The sequence below is a fragment of the Echeneis naucrates genome, chromosome 15 (genome assembly GCF_900963305.1).
Source record: "Echeneis naucrates chromosome 15, fEcheNa1.1, whole genome shotgun sequence".
Classification (NCBI taxonomy): domain Eukaryota; kingdom Metazoa; phylum Chordata; class Actinopteri; order Carangiformes; family Echeneidae; genus Echeneis; species Echeneis naucrates.
This window is the reverse complement of record NC_042525.1, coordinates 18,521,606-18,531,632: the sequence shown is the minus strand read 5'-3', so window position 1 is coordinate 18,531,632 and position 10,027 is coordinate 18,521,606. Positions and strand designations below refer to the sequence as shown.

The 10,027-nt window shown below is 41.6% G+C and overlaps 1 pseudogene; it reads left to right on the top strand.

Moving 5' to 3' along the window:
* The first annotated feature begins 6,313 nt into the window (after positions 1-6,313).
* Positions 6,314-8,186, top strand: LOC115055818 (piggyBac transposable element-derived protein 4-like; annotated as a pseudogene).
* The last annotated feature ends 1,841 nt before the right edge of the window (positions 8,187-10,027 follow it).

Below are 10,027 nucleotides of genomic sequence, written 5' to 3'. Positions count from 1 at the left end.
ATAAGCGCATAGCGGACAAGCACCGGACCCTGTCTCCCGATTATCAACCTGGCCAGATGGTGTGGCTCTCATCCTGCGACCTTTCCCAGCAGACTGAGTCACCTAAGCTGTCACCTTGCTACATTGGTCCATTTCCCATTGTTAAAATCATTAATCCATCTAAATATTAAATATTCTTTTGTTATATGGGTGTGTGGCAATTGAATTCCTACTGCAAACCTTACTACTGTTCTGTGCCTTTCAGCATTGCATCCTGCTATGTTGACTTCTGTTTTGATTGTTCGGGATAATTTTTTAGTTGTTGTGTTAGATGGCGGTCTATTAGGGGACATCATCTCTGTTCACGGGTGGCCTGTAGTTCATAACTTTGACCTCCATTAATTGGCTTCTGCTGAGAACTGCATGAATACTCAATACTCCACGCCGAGTATTGAGTATGATGGGAAAATTTTCAGATGACTAGGTTTTTTTCGACATTGCATGAAATGTTGAAGCAGTCTTTTTTATTTTAGATTTCTTATGTCTTGGCTGTGCCCAATGTGGGGATGTCTGTGCTCTTTAATTGCTCCTCAAGTTAACTAGCTCTGTCTGTCTCTGTCTTGGCTCATCTAACATGGACAGATTATTTACAAAAGCACTAGACATACTTAGATGTAGTGGACCTGCACTCACACATACAACATAGCAATACAGAGCCAGACATATTTTCACACAGTCCCTCTGTGAAAGTGGTATAAAAGTGATGATGAATAGTGTGTATGATAGCAACACACTTCCCTCTTAGTCTAACCTTCCTCAAATACTCATGACCTTCTCCCTGCAGTGCTCCTTGTCTAGCTCCCTCACAGGTATTGTGCCGAATTAGCCAGCCGTGGAAAACGGCTACTCTGTTGTCAAATGATTCACATGGATGAGCTGCAAAAAGCCGAGCGTTCAGACCTAATTGGCATTCAGTAAGTCACTGCACTACCTGTTTCAAAGACGTTTCTCGTTTAGGTGGATCGCTGTGCCTCCAGGGAAAGTTTGAATGCATTAGCCACTGATAAATAGCTAATCATGTCTATTAGCTCATTTTAATTAGCCCTTTTCTTTTATCATGAGGCTAATTTATTTTCTGCCCGCACAAAAAGATGCAGCAGTTGCAGATCATTTTACATCAATCAATCAATGAAACTTTATGGTGTAGAATTACCATGCAGGATGGTATCAAAACACTTTACAATTAAAATAGTGCATAGGACAAACATAGAGAGTGAAAAACATCATAAAAACAGAAATTAAAACCCTAACCATAATTGTAACATCAAATAAAAGGGATGTTAAGGACGTAGTGGATCATAAAAAACTGTAGAATAGGCCTGTATGAGACACATACAGCAAACAAACAGTAATAGTAAACACAACGATGTTTTAATATCGATGAATATTAAAATGTTGTTGTTTTGAAATTAATAGGTACCGTAGGTCTTAAGTCTTAAAAAGGGAGGCCATTCCAAAGAAAAGGGGCATGGTAAGGAAATGCTCCACAGCCAACTAATGTCTTTTTCACAAGAGGAATGACCAGGAGACCAGCATCCAGAGAGCAGAAGACACCTGCTGGTGTATATGGTGTGATTAGCTTGGTTATATAGGGTTGAGCAAGTCCATGCAGGGCTTTGAAAGTTAAAAGGAGTACCTTGAAATCAGCTTTATCTTGTACACGCAGCCAGTGGAGAGAAGCCAGAATGGGTTACAGTATATTTGCAAATTTTCTTGTTTAGTCAGTATTCTAGCTGCAGCATTCTGAACAAGCTAGAGCATAGGGCCAAGGGCTGATCCCTGGGGCACACCAAACATAAATAGAAGCACGTGACAAAAACCAGTTGTTGTGGACAAGTCAAAGTTTTTATTTGAAATTAACTGTTCTTTTATCTTCTTACAAACAAAAAGCAGTGAAGCAACACTACAAACAAAAATGTGGGTGCTTACTTCAAAATAACAAACCAAGGGAAACCAAAATAGACTCTAAACTAGAGCTATTGAATAGAAAACAAAGAGACAGCCAACAAAAATCCTCATCCAAGTTGGTCCAAGTCCTACTGCCTGCCATGGTCAGAGTTTTCAAAGCTGTCAGAAGGGTGCAGACTATTGACTTTATCCTCAATAGACTCAGTTATATTTGTGAGGAAGCTCTGAAATTCATTCACACTAGAGGAGGTGTTGGTAGGGGTCTTCTGTGTGAGTTTACCAATTCAGCCTAAGTGCGTTTTCTGGTTGTGAGAGGAGCCACAGAGTCAGGCAAATCAAGCAATTAACTATTCAGATTGCATATGAAAGTGTCAATGGAATCAAAATTAGCATTACAGTAGTCCAGTGCATTAGGTAAATGCTCAGGCATTATAGACTTAGCATTGATGTCAAAATTCATGTCTCGGGTTCTGGACATTTAATTGGAGTACAGGAAGAAACAATGAAAAAGACTGAGGGATTACAAACTGGAACCTGCAAGAGAAATGAAACATCAGAGTTGATGCCCTTTCTAAAGATAAAGTCCAGTTTATTTCCACAGTGGTGGGTTGCAGTTTTCACATGCTGGGTAAAGTCAAGGCTACTCACAAGAACAATAAAGTCCATAGCTCTAAGGTCTGAACAGTCATTTATATGCAAATCTGATTTTCGGGCAGAAAGGGGGAAAGGAGTACATGAGAAAAATTACAAGATTGGGATTGGGAAAGGGAACTTTGCTTAGGAAGGGAGAGACAAGCACGGTACGGGGCAGTTGGAAGTGGGCCCAATCGTTCCAGCTGTGTTATATCAAACATTTGAAGTCTGGCAGGCGGCTCCAAAAAAGTGACTTTCTTCTCCCCTTATCCTCTAACCTTGCACACTAATTAACAAACTGTTATGGTAATAAAAATCTCTGCTGGTGGGATGAGGACATGCTACGAATAGTGAGAACCACCGACTGACAGCTCCATATATTCCATAGTACTTTAATCCTCCATTGTTCAGTGTGCATGAATTCATTCAGGAGAAGACCAGGGGGGAAAGAACATTTTTTTAACGAAAGACCATTTTCACTCTCTCTGCTTTCAAAATGGATCCCACTGAATGTGAATCAGTCCACAGTCACATAGTCAAAAACAAATGAACATGTAGATTTCTCCACACACAGGAATGAAGAAAACATCCATGCAAGGAAGCAACAGCCAGAAAACACACCAGATGGAGGAAACTATTAATTTATCAAATATTTATAAGATGCAAATGTTCCCCTGCCGGCTTACCAAGCTCTTGTTTACCACCTGTCTGCTTACACACTTTCACCCTTCCTGAACACCAGCAGGCCTGTGAGTTTAACTTGTGTCTCGCTGATTATTGCACCCACAGCTTGTTGGCTAGCATATCTGTGAGCTACAGACCTTTTTCCCCCGTAAACATTTCTGTTTACAATGTGCCTTTTTGTATACATTCATTTTTGCCCATAGCTTAGTGTAGTTACCTCCCATCTATATGTTTATTGTCTATTTCTTAATTCTTGTTTTCATCTCTCTCGGATTTCACTTGCATGAGTTTACGCCCTAATTGGTGGTAACTCTGCTCATGACTGTGTACTTGTTTACTGCTTACATTCTATATAATATGCCAGTATGAGCAGCTGCTGAGCGGTTCATTTCTACATTCGATTCCAGTGGGTTTTCTGAACTGGATGATGTTTCCAATCAACTTTTTTGCATCAGTAATTTATGGCTGCCATGGGAACTGCTGCAGCCCATGCAGGACATAGTATGATGTTCACATTATATTGTACACTCTTCAGCCAACATTATGATCACCTACCTATATCGTGTAGCCTCCAAAGCAGCTAGTAATGCTCATATATCCATTGTAGTTGGTTGGTTGACTGTTCAGCAACTACGCAGCTGAAAACATAAAGTGCAATGCACTTTATTTTTTATTTTTTTAATCATGACCAGTCCAACAGATTGTATATCCATATTTTCTTTTGACTTATGTTATGGGATCTAGTCTCAACTTTTGTTCATGATTTATGATAATGTTATTATATCTGATATTTTATGTATTTTATATATCCTTCCATCCATCCATCCATCTTCATCTGCTTATCTGGGGTTGGGTCGCAGGGGTAGCAGCTTCAACAGGGAGCCCCAAACTTCCCTTTCCTGTGGGATCCTGAGGTGTTCCCAGTAGTCCTGGGCCCCCGACCCCGACAGCGCAGAGATATGTATATAGGGCAGCATGGCCTGGGGCCTTTCTGTGCACGGTTTGCATGTTGGCCCTGTGATGAACACTTCAGGGTGTATCCCGATTAGCTCAAGCACCCCCCGCGACCCGGAAACCCGGAAACGGAAAGGAGATCTATATATATATATATATATATATATATATATATATAGATCTCCTTTCCATAATCAGGATACACCCTGATATATATATATTGATATATATTAATTAATTGATAATTGAGACTTTTGCATGACTTTTGGAGTAAATATGAAACTGCCAACTGAACTGCTTGATTGTTTGCTAGATTTAATCAGGTTCAAAATAATGTTCACCTCTGGTGTTGTAAATGCTTATAGAAGGCACTGGTAAAATCACACAATGCACATTTTAACTACACATTTATAACGGAATTGAAGAAATAACTGAATATTTGATTTGATAGAAACAACAACAGAGTTCAGAGCCTACATGAAAAACAAGCAAACTAAAAGAGAGCAGTTTTCATATGCAAATTTGGTGCATGTATCTATAAATGGTTGCTTACTCTTTATGTTCCCTGGCGGTTCACTGACTGTTGATGTGCCATATTGGCAATGTGCTAAAGATTTGAAGCAGGAACTCATGCAACATAAAAGAAAGCCTGTTGTATTATCCAGAGGGGATGTGTGTCAGAGGCAGGGATATGCTCCACAGCTTCGTGTGAGAGGGGCACACAGAAAAAGCAAGAGTTCATTGTTTGTGTCTTTAAAGAGCACTACTGCCAAAAGCTGACTATCGGCCAAAAAACGCCCTGCCAATTTCTTCTTGTTCTGAAGAACAAAAACACAAGCATGAAAGCTGTAAGGGCAGACTTTGGTTAGGATCATTCCAGAGGAACTGAGAGATAACGATTTTTCTCTTCAAAGTTTCAAATTGTAGGAAGTGAGATTTCCATGTCTTTTCTGAAGACCTGAAGCAGGTTAAGGTGGTATAAATACCCTGAAAGTATCAAAATGCAAGAATGTAGCAACATGCAGCTTGAGCCATGAGGACTACAATAATTTAGTTAAAACTTCACCCATTTCTTTGCAAAGTCTGGAACTACAAATGTGCAGTCAATGCCTTCCCTGGGGGCCTATTTTCAAATAAGTAGTTGGAACTTGCTTTTTTTTTTTCCTGAAATGTTGATGTATTCAGTCTTTTAAACTGAATTAAACTGGTCATCCGTTTGGCTCAATGCAGAACTTCCTCCATCACAATCACTGTTTGCATTTACTGCTGAGTTTTACAAAGCTACGACAGTACGACAGCACCTGTGCAGATGTCCTGTCACGCAGAACAGCCAATAACAACTCTATTAGCTCTTGTTGGAGCTCTAGCGAGAACAGAACTCGTTAAAAGAGAAAACCTCAGTAAAACTACGCCATGGATTTTTTCATATGACCAGAAAATTGTGAAACATAAGAATATTAAAGACTCAACACATAATTGTTCTGCAAAAATGACCCAAACACTATTTTTTCAACGTGAAATTTTATGACATTTCCTAAAGGGACCCCAAAATTAAAAAAAAAAGTGAAACTCTGGCTTTGTTTACATTTCCATATGGGTTGTACACCACTAGGGTCCTAAGATTGTCTTATGGGTCATTTTTGACCCGTGTGTTATAAAAGCATTATAAAAGCATACATGACAGAAAAAAGTTCAAAGGCCACATACACAAACTCTCTCTAACACACACACACAACAAAGAAACTGGATTCCTACTGATGTACGAATTCAACTTGAATTTGCACCTGCATCTGCACCTCTGACCTGCAGCTAACCCCTCACATCACACAAGATTTCAGACAAAACAAACAACAGAACAAACAAATAATGTAAATCAAATTCGGTGGAGAGGATATAAAGATGCCCCTGACCAAAGAACCCCCAGTTGGTTCTTTGCTAAAGCCATGAGTGGGCATTTCACTGTCCAGCAAGTCCTGAACCAGATTTTTTCGGAGGTTCAGGATGAGGAAGAACACTATGATATGGAAGAAGAGGTATCTGAAGAAGAAAACGAGGAGGAATACAACACAGACCACGAAGCCTACTCAGATGAAGAATGACCCAAGCTGATAGAGAGACATTTTTATCCAAGAACAGTAAAATAACATGGTCCTCATCAAACATGGATGGCACGCTAGGAAGAGCTGCAGCACAAAATATCACTAGGATGATCCCAGAGCCAAAAAGATATTCAGCTGCCCATGCCAAGGACATCTCCACTTTCCTCTGGTTCATCACACCAGCCATTAAAAAGATCATACTGGAAATGACAAATTTGGAGGATTCCCGATAATATGGAGACAACTGGAAAAATATGGATCAGACTGACGTGCGTGGATACATAGGGCTTTTGGTCTATAGGTCTCGTGGTGAGGCTACATGTAGTTTCTGGGATGCAGACAGTGAAAGGGCCATTTTTCATGCCACAATGATGTTGAAAGTCTTTCACACTTTTTCAAGAATCCTAAGATTTGACAACCGTGAGTTAAGACCAGCAAGGCGCGTAACAGACAAACTGGCAGCCACCAGAGACATCTGGGACAAGTGGGTTGAGCGTCTGCTATACCTTTACAACCCTGGACCTGAAGTCACAGTAAATGAGCAATCGGTTCCATTCAAAGGTACATTTTTATTTCGTAATACTTACCATAAATTTATAAAATTTATATTTTTGCTTTGTTCATTCATGTGATTTTTTTCTGTCACACTCACACTCACTACTGATTGTAATCTTTGTCTATTTTTTTTTTTTTTTTTATCAGGTCACTGTCCCTTCCGGCAGTATATGCCAAGCAAGCCAGCAAAATATGGCATCAAAATATGGGTGGCCTGTGATGCAAAATCCAGCTATGCATGGAATATGAAAGTCTACACCGGGAAGCTTCCCAGTGGAGCACCAGAGAAGAACCAGGGGATGCATGTTGTACTTGATTTGATGGTTGCACTGAGGGGGCACAACATCACGTGACAACTTTTTCAACTCCTATGAACTCGGCCAGTAGCTCCTGAAAAGGAAAATGACCATGGTTGGCACTGTTCAGAAAAAAAAAAAGCCTGAACTCCCTCCTGCACTCCTCGCAAAGAGAGGGAGAATGGTCTTCTAGACAAAGTTTGCCTTCACCCCTACCATCACTATTGTTTCTTACCTCCCAAAAAGAACAAGAACGTGGTCCTGCTGAGCTCACTGCACAAGGCAGCTGAAATCACTGATTGTGAAGACAGGAAGCCAGCCATCATCCTGGACTACAACCGCACTAAAGGGAGCGTGGAAAACCTCAATAAGGTTATTGGAATGTACGGCTGCAGAAGGATGACTGCACACTGGCCCCTGGTCATCTTCCACAACATCCTTGACGTCTCATCATACAATGCCTTTGTGATATGGCAGATGATCCACCCAACCTGGATGGCTGATAGGAAGAACAGGAGGAGGATCTTCCTGGAGCAGTTGGGAAAGGCTCTTGTCACCCCATGCATTGTAAGAAGGGAGCGCCTCCCCCACACATAATCCTCTGCAGCAATTGTGAGAGCTGCTCAGGGAGCTGAATCTTGTCCTGAGCCACTTGACGCTTCAGCTGGGTCAGGCAAGAGAAAAAGATGCAATTTCTGCCCCTCAGAGAAGGACTGCAAGATGAAAGTTGTGTGCTGCACGTTTAAATACGTAAGAAATACATCTGCAAAGCCCATGCTCACGTTTGCACATACTGTTCCACATGTGCTAATGTTCAATGTTGAGCAAACTTTTGCTGTTTTGTTATTAGACAAGAGAAGAGAAGAGAAAGAAGATGTATTTGAAAATTCATGTTGGGATCACCTCCCACGTGCTCTAAAACGAACAACAGAGAGAGGCCTACATGTCCCCCCTGAAGCATGAGCCAGAGTTGTCTGCCCGCTTGAAAAGGCGCCACAACCCCAGGATCCCCCCTTAGGGTGTGCTTCTGAGTTTGAACAGGAGGGCATTGGCTGGATGCCATCGCCCTCAGCAGGGGTCCCCGTTGATGTCACACAGGTAATAAATATGCTCCGTGGCTCTCCATCTTCACTTTTTCCCATGCCCCAGTTGCAGTAGAGAGCTGTCCCAGCTTTTGTCTCAACCGGATCACCGAAGGGAGCAACACTAAACGTTTGGATCCTGCCACCACAAAATCCTGGGTCAGTCTTCAAATCGCGGGATGAGCATAGACGGCTGTTTTCCTTTTTGTTTGTTTTCCTCTTTTTTTGCTCCTCAAACTCAGTGCAGACTGCCACGTGATCAGCTATAAAAAGAACAATCTGATCTTCCCCGATGCCGCTGTGTCAACCGATTTGGTTCCCCCCAAATTCCGGTTCCCCTTTACGCTGATTTACTGCTGAGTCGTGCGTAGTTGCTAAGTTACCGTGCGTACTTAAGGAAGAAACGCAAATAGAAACACAGCTGGGTGTACGGAAAGCGAAATGAAACAAGCCAATGTGTAGGTTACTGGTATGGTATTTATTGTATAACAAAATAAATTGAGAATACATTTGTTCGGCCATTCTTTGTCAATATTTGTGTAAATGGATGCCAGCTAGCATATCTGTGCGAGAGTAGCCTACGTTAAGTAAACCTCACTGCCGGATCACTTACACTAGTTAGTCGCTTCGAAATGGACTGCTAGCTAACTGGTTAGCATGCTCGACTGACGAACTGATGACATTATTTTTGACGTATAACGTTCCTATAGCTTCCCGTTCGTTTGGAAACGGGCAGAGCGCCTGCGAATTACATATTTCTGCTCCTCGGAAACACCCACCGGATAGTGTCCATATTTTTTATTAATTCACGAACTGTTGAACACATGTTTACCATTTTAAGAACATACACTGACATGACAAACGCTCTTCCTGGCCGCCCTTTGGGAAACTGGGTTGGGAATTAGTTTATGCCCTGGGTTAGCTCCAAGTAAGGGCATGATTTATACGAAAGTCAATGATCCGTTCACTGAACACTTCAAATATTTTTTTCCCTGATAGCTTACACATTATCTGTTATCTCTTGCACGACATGCCCATAAAATAGGCTATAGGTCTACATAATTATCATTGATCGATCAACCAGTTAAACTGTAGCATATACACAAGAAAAATTCAGCAACAAAGCATGGTATTTATTTACTCATAAAAATTCTAAAAAAGTCAACAGGCGTGGACTCGGAGCTAAGAAGAGGTAACGTGGGATGCTGGAGCCAATCGCAGCCCACTCTGGGTGGTACGTCATCACGGTTAGGTCAGGTGACGTAAATGTGAAATGGTGAAGTAGCGCAAATGTGTGCTGCAACTCGGGTTTGAACATTTTCCTACCGAACTTCAGACAACAGGCTAGCATAGCAACAGTAACCAATGGGGGCGGGGCTTAGCGAAGGCTCGGTGGCCAAACCATTTGTTGTGGGGGGGGTTACAATTAGGAAGAAAACAAAAAAACAAGTTAATATACTGAAATTTTACATAATCTTTCACTAAAATAGTTCATCTCAGTGGGTGTTCGTTTTATTGGTCTAGTCTGTGGATGCGTCCTCCGGTCTGGTCTCGGTCCGTTCCTGGAGGGGTGCCGTCACCGGTCTGGTCTGTTTCGGCTTAGGTCCTGGGGGGGGCGCCGTATCTGCATTAGCCCAGTCCAATACTCTTAACCAATTAACTCCGTAGACATGTTCCGGTGCCCACACCGGGAATGGACCTTTACATACATACATACATACATACTTTGCATTCATATTCAACATTACATACTTTTAGGGCTACATTACATCATACA